The sequence below is a fragment of the Homalodisca vitripennis genome, chromosome 3 (assembly GCF_021130785.1).
Source record: "Homalodisca vitripennis isolate AUS2020 chromosome 3, UT_GWSS_2.1, whole genome shotgun sequence".
NCBI classification, from domain to species: Eukaryota; Metazoa; Arthropoda; class Insecta; order Hemiptera; family Cicadellidae; genus Homalodisca; species Homalodisca vitripennis.
The window spans coordinates 25,439,771-25,449,644 of record NC_060209.1 but is presented as its reverse complement, the minus strand read 5'-3'; positions in this window follow the sequence as shown (position 1 = coordinate 25,449,644).

Below are 9,874 nucleotides of genomic sequence, written 5' to 3'. Positions count from 1 at the left end.
TTTAAATATGGGATCAGTAAAAACTTAAGACTCATAACTCTATTATTTATAGACCTAAAAGGGAAAATTAAAGGGTTTCTGGAATGCTTGTAATATTCAAGTTTTCGAGTTATTGGTTTTCCTGTAAATCCCATGTGAAATAAATTCTTAATATAAAAGGTTCTCACAATTTTCATCTACTTCTTCTGACTGAGCCGGAAGAACTGTTTATATATACAACCCACAAAATGTTTCCTACAAGGGAAACTACAGTTATCCTGACCTTGTTTTGCAATTGGTATGATCTGGTCACAAGAATGTTACAAGTAGTAGCCACAAGATAGGATCGGCAATATCAAACCCACAATCCCAGTGTCAAAGTGGCAAAGACCTCACTCAGTTCAGGAGGAATAGGACTGGAATGTAATTAGAATTCCTATCATTCCTCAAGAATGAAGAAGAGACGGTCAATAGGCTAATGTGCTTGACTAAAGTTTATAATTACTATAGAAATTAATTCTTCTTAATAGCCGCAACTGACTAATCAACATATTTTTCAAGGTAATTCGTTAAATGAACTTAATATTTTAATTATATTAATTAAGTTGATGCATTGACTTGTATCATTTTACAAATCTATGAAATTAACACCGAAAACTGTAATCAAATAATCGTTTTAAGCTCTGCTTGAACATAACAAGTGAAATGTGATTTAGTTTTTATAACATAGAACAAGGATTGGTACCAACGGTTAGTGCTTCGTTAGTGCTCATTAGTGATTCAGCCCCTATCGTAAGCGCTCATCTGGTCTTCATAATATTGGAACAAATTTCATGGAAGTTATATCCGGGATACTACTTCTTGATTAGATACCATTTTCTAGATTGATACCAACACTTAATGTCTAGTTGGTGCTGTTTATTGATTAATCACTAACTGATAGTGCTCGTACGGTTGTACTATTATTAGACAAACAAGAAAACCGCCACCAACCAGCTGATTGGGAAGTAGATCACGATAAGATTACTTAACGATTTTACGTAGATTGGCCCGTTATCTGATAGAAAGTGCTCTGTAAGGCAAAAATGTGCAGGAATTTTTTGCAAAATTTATCCGATACATGGCAGAACCTCAGTGGGTGAATTTATTATCATTATTTTTCCAACTTTATTTTGAAAGCTTGTTAGAACTAGATCAATGTAAACCTTAATGTGAATTGATTAAACAAATACTTTTACGATAGAAAAATTATTCAGCAAATTTTAATTTACGACATCTAGTTAAAACTTTCCTGTTGTCTTAGTCAACGTGTTAAATATTGCTTATCAATATATTCAATATTAATAATAATCAATATTTTTCTTTCAAATAGGTTGAAACAGTTATACAGAGTTAAATATTTCATAATTTAGAGTATTTAACTAATGACAACTATACGGCAAAGATATTTACTCTGAGCCGTACGCTCTCTCCCCATCCTTTCCGAACGACAGCAAAGTCGACGTTTGCGGCCGCCACAGCCATCCGGAAATTGTCGATTTTCCTTTACTTAACAGCTTCTCAAGTGCGGTCTACTGTTCGATAACTTCCACTACACACGTGGCCGAGATCCTGAAGATTAACTCATTGCGAAAATCACCTTAATTATGATTTAAATTACTTTCTTGCTTTGGTGATTTAAATACTACTGGCGAATCTACATTTAATTGTAAATTATATTTTACTAGTAGAAAAATGTCCAATAAAATGTATTGTATGGCGCTCAAAACATTAAAATATCTTATAAAAATTTTATTACAGATATTACACGTTTTTATTGATTTTAGTCTCAGTGCATGTTGTCGCATTTGTCGACAAGACGACGAGGAATTCAAAACATAAGTCCACTGCGGTATATATATTATTTTCATGGATACGTTTTTTTATGGGTAACCAGTCTGTGTAACTGTTATCTGGGTAACTTGTGTCTGAGTACAGCAGGTATATTTACGTCTGGCTCGGTGTTCATCTACTTGTAGAACCTACACTGAATACAGCAAAACTCGCTGATCATTTACATCTAAAAATCCAATGGATCTCCAATAATCGCACAGACATAATCCCCAAACGTAGAGTAATATGACATGTGAAACTGTTTGCAATATATTGTGCCAAGACATTTAAAATCATTCGCATAAAAAAATGTACAATTTCTTCTTAAAGTCTCATCTCAACTTTATTTGACCTGAAACTCAGATAGCACAGTTAAAGCACGAATAGTTACAGTCATGACTAGGCCAAGTATCATTTCTTCACAGCAAGCATACGTGATTTCATTTGTTTCCACTGGAAAACATTCGAGCTAAACCAATCCACACTTGGGAATTTTACCAAGTTATCAACCAAAATGAATATATCAGTTTTGCATAAATATTATTACCTAGATGATCAAAAGGGAAGTAATTCTGTGCTCCAATTTAGATACATCACTATCTCAAGCAACTCGATCAAGTATGCAAGGAAGTCCAAAAAAAAACTAACACATTTTAACATAAATGTTTATTTACAAAAAGTTTACTGTGTGGTAACACATAAATGTACAGATAGAAAAACTCACAAAGTTTTTTGTGGTACTCAAATCTCGATATGAACACAAGTTTATGGCTCTGCTGGTCTCAAATCGAAATTCAATCTCCCACGAAACATTTCTCAGAATTTCTCGAAGAACGCTTGTCATAAAATACTGCAAGTATGGAATATTAGTTTCTTATAATCATCTTTACTATTTTTGATATGACTTTGGGAGATTATGGATATCAATTATAACTTTTCTTATCATTAAAATACTTACTTGGTTACTTTATTTAAGACGACGTTCCAGAGGTGAGCCTGCTACAGAGTTTTTATTCAAGAGAGGAGTGAGGGAAATGGTGACAACTGTTGGGCAAAATTGGCAAAGTTTGGCACATGTGGGGCTGACACCGACTGCTGCAGCCGCTCGTCTCAACCTTGTCACTGAATACTGTTTGTATCTCAGTGTCTTAACACTGTCTACCTTCTTGACTGGGCAGAACCAAGGAGAAAAGAATACAATGTTATTTTTTTCTATTATTCTTTCCTCCTTAGACAGAACGTAACGAAAGAGTTTACACAAATACGGATATATTTAATTACTTAATTAAAGTATGTATACATATTATGATTGTCTACACCAAAAACCTAACTTCAATTTTTGAACGTAATAATTAAATCTATATAACACAACGTTTCGACGGTTGAAACCTATCCTCTTCATCAGGTTAAAAATAGTTATATTGTGTAATTTTTTCACGTGATGAAGAGGATGGATTTCAACCTTCGAAACGTTATACATTTTGTAACATATATCAATGACAAATGTCCGAAATTGTATTTCAAACCTTCCATTGTCAATAACAAACTTCAAACAAATAATTCAATTTTAGTTCTTAATTGGCTCTTGTGAAAATTAAATATTTATTAACCGTCAATATTCAAAATTTAGTTAGTGTAAAGTGTTAATTTTTAATTATAAGCTATACAATAAATAAAGTATATATAAAGTATTAGATGTTCACTAGAACTGATAGTGAACACGAACTAATTCAAGCTTGTAAATTGGACACTGCAACAACAATCCGAGTCCAAACACACTCCAGACAGTTATTTCCATATTCATTCTGGTTTTATGAAGTACTTTCTTCATGCAAGTTATTTCACCATAATTACATTCTAGTTACCATATAAAACCCACTATTGTTAGCTGTTTTATTAGTTGTAATTAATTTCCTGTCACTTTAATTTTTCGTTCACTTATCTTCTGATTGTATCCAAATGTGTATTTAGAACATAAGCTCTGTCCCAATTATAATTGTAATAATTTCATTTATTTAATCAATATTTGAATTTGATTATAGTTTTGTTACATAGCAATACGAGTATTATAGTTTAATTTTTCATGGTAAAACTATACAATTATTTACTTCTAAGACAAAATCTAAGTCGTTTTAATCAATGTTGAGAAACAAAAAGGACTAGGTAATATTAAACTTATACAGAGAGGATTACGACGATAAAAAACATAAGAACTTTACTGAAACAAGAGTCTTTTAAAAATTCTTTAGAGAATGACTGCAAATTGTTGTGTTGTTTACTTTTGCTTCGAGAAAGCATTATTATATATTTAATACTAAATTATCACTGTAATAAACTTCTATAAGATAATAAGAACTTTAACAATAAAATTGTGTAAACTAACTTTTTACATGTTTAATAACCGGTACAGTATATGGTTAGCACATAATAAAATAAAACAAAATTTAACGATCAATTCATTTAAACAATATTTGTGACAGAAATAAACATATTTCATCACACGTAGAAAAAATGAAAACAATGAGTAAATAATTTTAGCATCTTTTAATTACAACAATCAGCTGATTATTAATCAACAGTCAGCAGTTAAACAATATTAATAACTCGATTAGTCTGTTTAAGAGAGAGATGGTATTTTAGTAAATCTTTACTACCCCGTTATTATTGTTTGTAGCAAAATAAACTTTGTATCAAAAAAATGTTTGTATAAAAACCAATATTTTACTAGTCTTAAAAGTGTTTAACAAAATCTTCAATTTTGAAACTTAAAATTTTCATTTTTTTATAAATAGGTCTTAATTGTACTAATCGAATTGTAAATATTGAACTTTATACCTTTATTGAATAGAAAGATACAATTTTCCTCTACAAAACACAAACAGATAGCTTATGTTAGATTAATAATTATAGTTTATAACTATATATTATATGACATTTCTTACTTCTTTTGACCTGAAAAATCAAACTGTAAAGTTTTTTAGAGTAATTTATGGATAGCTAGTAGAGTCCATTGGTAGTTGAATGAAAAGGACCCTTAGGCGTAGGATAATTAATAATGTCCTTAGCAAGTTAATACCCGTCTCAGTAGGTCTTCAAAACTCGTCTGCATACAGACTTGCTCAGGATACAGCACATAGGGAGAGTGGCGGGGGTTCGAGAAACTGACGAGGATGGACTTGATGAATAAATTATTTATTTCCTATAAACTTACAACATTGAATTTACTTAACAATGATAGGAAAAATACACTGACCTCTTTTACAAGTAGTGAGGTCAGCGAGAAAGAAATCTAAAATATATACAACAATTAATTTCCTATTTACAGGTTTAAAACAAAATAAATTTCTATGTCTAGCTTCTTAAAACATATCTAAAAATATGAGCTTCTGCAGCGTCCACAATCATTCTTCGAACCTAAATCAATTATTATATTATATTAATAGTTAATTATTTACACTCATTTTACTTATTTTCTTATTAAAATTTATTAAATTTTACAGTTATCAACATATCAAAAATTTACTGATATAGTTATGATAGTATTCTAAATAAACAACTTAATTCTGGTTTTCTAAAAAGCCACTTTTTTACTTGAGCACAGAATGCCTTAAAGTTTTCTATCTGCTTAATGCGCAAAGGCAACTGATTAAATATTTTTGGACCAGCGTAGGAAAAAGATTGTCTTAATTTTGATTTATTGACTTTTGGTAACCTAAACAGTTTAAGATTTATACTTCTGGTAGAATAAATTAAATTGTTACCTCTATTACCTTTTAGGCTGATATTAAAACTGTCAACTTAGATGATTAAAAATAGATACAACATCTGAGCTATTGCTAGCTTTCGTGGTCAAGATGGCCACACTGGACTTGCGAAATGCATAAATGTTACTGTATATACTTGTGAGCGTTACATAATATCCTTACTCCGCGATCCTTACTTTGAAAATGCCAGAAAGTAGCTTCCATATGCGTTAAGCAGATAAAAAAATTGTTATCACCATAACCATAGTTTTGGTTACTTACGAGAAAATAATATCTGTTTGATTGACTAGGTAAGCAAGCCAAGTCTTTCAGTTTTACGAGGATTATATCGAAGAAACATAAATCGTAATTCTAATCAAGCGGAATGCATAAACTATTACATACTTCAGGACAAACTGGGCCAAAGACTAAGACATTTTGGGCTGCTGCGGTTTAGGATCTTGGAAGGAAACCGCAATCTAATCTGCATGAATTATCCTCGTATGAATCAAACCGTCCCGTTTGTGGCTTGCAGTAGCAAACATTAGTGGAACTAAGGGGACTCCGTGTCTTTATGTACAGTACAGTACATCAACTTACATTGTTAAATAAGTGTTCGAGAACAACCCTTCCATGTAATATAAATCTATATAAATAAAGAGATTTCCTGACTGACTGATTGATTTATTCATCACTGCCCACAAAAACTATGAAAGATAGAGACAGGAAACTTGGTACATAGGTTTACCTTATGTCTTTAGAGGGGGGGGGGGGCACTATGGAAGGATTTTCTCTCCGACATGAGGGTTCCGCCCCACTAGCCTCTAGATTTACAAAAATTCCCATAGGGAATGCTTTGCAGCAAACACATGATATTAATTCAACGAGCCTATTATTTATAATCAACTGTTCATTTTAAACATTGTAAAACACACAATCATATTTTTAAGCAATTTAACTATAATTGTATATATGTTTACGTGTATAGTCTTGAAGGCATAGAATAAGCTTTATTATAAAGTAGTTCTTATTTTAACATGTTCTGAAATCACTGATGACAAAGAGTACTTATCCATATAAACATATTTGAAATTTGAATAAAAATACATTTTGAAGTACATTTTAGCATAAATTAAGTATGGGATATTTGATCATTAGAGTAATGCAGATATGGAAGACAAAATCTTTATCTAAGTTTTAATACAGATTTAAAAGCAGTCATATAACCCTTAATTGTAGTTTTTAACAGAAGTAGGTTTCTTAGCCATGATATATATATATATATATATATATATATATATATATATATATATATATATATATATATATACTAATCACTGTGTTAAATAGAAGAAAACAAAATAACTATTTCACTTCTATATTTCGGGGGATTTAATACCCCCGTCTTCAGGAAGTTTTAAATAAAAATGAATACAGAACTATAACATGTAAACAAAAATTAATAAAACATAAATGTAAACACAGTGCATAACATTTGATAATTAAATTAAAAGGAATACACCAACTACCACAATGCCCTGATGAAAACTACAACAGATTAAAATTAAAGCACATGGAGCAAGCTCATCAAATTATGTTAAAGACAAAAAATCCATTTGATCTAAATTTAAGATAACTTTTTAAATAATTTTTAAACATTCAAAATTCGCCATAAATTACAAGTTGCATTCCACCCTTTATAAAAATCAACTGTTGCAACAAGATTGAATTAGAAAAATTTCACGTCAGCTGGACTTTATCAAATGTTATGCACTGTGTTTACATTTATGTTTTATTAATTTTTGTTTACATGTTATAGTTCTGTATTCATTTTTATTTAAAACTTCCTGAAGACGGGGGTATTAAATCCCCCGAAATATAGAAGTGAAAAATAGTTATTTTGTTTTCTTCTATTTAACACAGTGATTAGTAAGTATATATATATATATATATATATATATATATATATATATATATATATATATAATATATGTAATATATTGAGATTTTAAAACTCAATATCTATTGCTAAAAATGTATTACAAAAATAATATTTATTGCAAAATACTCACAAAATCTTAAAGTTTTAGGTTTATTTTCTAACAGGATGGAGCTCCGCCTCACTGGCACAACAATGTTCGGCAGCTTCTCAACAACACTCTGCCCCACCGCTGGATAGGGCGCACGGGACCTCGAGACAATGCCCTTCATTCTTGGCCTCCAAGATCACCAGACTTGATCTCATGCGACTTTTTCTTGTGGGGATATGTGAAGGAAAAAGTGTTTGTTCCCCCTCTAACTCATGACATCGAAGAACTAAAGAAAAGAATAACTGTCGCAGTAAGGTCTGTGAACGCAGATACGTTGTGTAAGGTTTATGAGGAATTTAGCTATCGTCTGGATGTTATTCTTGCTGTTGCTGGTGAACATATAGAACATTTGTAATAACATACCTAAAACTTTAAACTTTTCTGAGTATTTTGCAATAAATATTATTTTTGTAGTACATTTTTAGCAATAGATATTGAGTTTTAAATCAGGTCATTCATTTTGATACACACTATATATAATATATATACAGGATATTATATCTTATATATCTTATTTCTCGTGTCAACAAAGCAAACTTGTCAATAGGAATACCTTAGATCCGATTAAAATACAATGCTCGTAAGTGTACACTTTTTGGCATATTTTCTTGATCGTGCCAGCAAGCCAAACCCAACCTTGGTGTTGAAAATTATTTTTGTTTTTTTTTTTTTTTCAAACCATGATTGCTCGTACACGTACAAAGACTAAAATAAGTTGGCCATGAACATTGACATTAACACGTACCTACAATATGCTTAATTCCGTTTCTAATCTACGTAGAATACCTACACGTATTACTGAAAATCAAATTACTTAAACATTAGGATTCTTCCACAATGGTCCAAAATAGTTAAATTTTTACTGAAATCGATGGAGCTATTCAAACAAAGTTATTTCACGGGTAACTTATAAAATTTGTTTCTCTAAGCGACTTCAGGGTTCTAAATCACTGTTCTTTAAACATCTAAACTGGCTCAGCGGATTGAAATGTCTTTCAGTGATTTTGATTTTTTTTCTCAGGAGTGTTTAGAATGTCATTTAAACGAATATTCCCAAGATGTTTCTGTTTTTCATCAAAACATTACGTGCGAAACCGTAGGTAACTCCTAGTATTATACAACAACTTATTAGATCATTAGAACTCCTTGAAAGGGAATGTTGATTTTTTTATTTAAACTTTTGTATCATCACATAGATACATTCATAATTTAGAATAATGTAGTGCTTATCAAGGTGGTTTACTTGAGATATTAAACAACAGCAAAACACTCCAAAGTTACAAACAAAAATGTTCTTATTCCCTAAAACATTATTACAGTTCCATAGAAACAAACATGAGGTGTTGTTAAAGATATTGTGCTGATGTGTACGAGGACTGTACATCTTCAAAAGGTCTAACTACAGTTTACTACAATGTTCAGCTCCAGTGTGCTACACAAAGCTTAATTGCAGCATTTACTACTATCTTCACCGTGTCAATTAGTCGTCACTTCTATCAGATCGGCAATCTTACTTTTCAATTGCTGCAATCAATGTGAACGCTGAAATTCGCAGATTTTTATGAGAATATTGTTTTTCATTTATCTGTTATTAAAATGTTTTCGGAATTCAAAAACTATTTTAAATTATGAATTAATTTATTGAAGTGAGAAATAATTACTGTAAACACTGAATTACAACAGAAATTGGCTTTTTTCCTCATTGGAACGAAGCAGATATTATAACTATTATAAAAAACATAATAAATATATCACCCAACGATGTTTTTGAAATTTTCATGCACAATGTGCACGTTTATTGTCTACATACACTATACAATAACAATAAACTAATACACTATAATTAATATTTATTTCTAGTACTAATACTAGACATAAATTTATAGCTTATACCCCTTAGATTTTTTGGGATTTCAAAAGAACGCTTTCATATTATTAAATGTATGTACAATTTACATTACTTTTTAATCGTGGCAGTAGTTATAAGTTATAACTTTTGAAAATTTAATTAATTACTTTTAGTCGGGCATAACCATATGGAGTGTTTCTGTATTGTTTTATAAGAAAATAATTAATGTATAATATTATTGTTTTACACTGAGTGATACATAACGATGGTACGTGGGACTTTTATAAAACTACGTCGTTTATATTTATAGTATGTATCTTAAAATATATAAATTTCCTTTG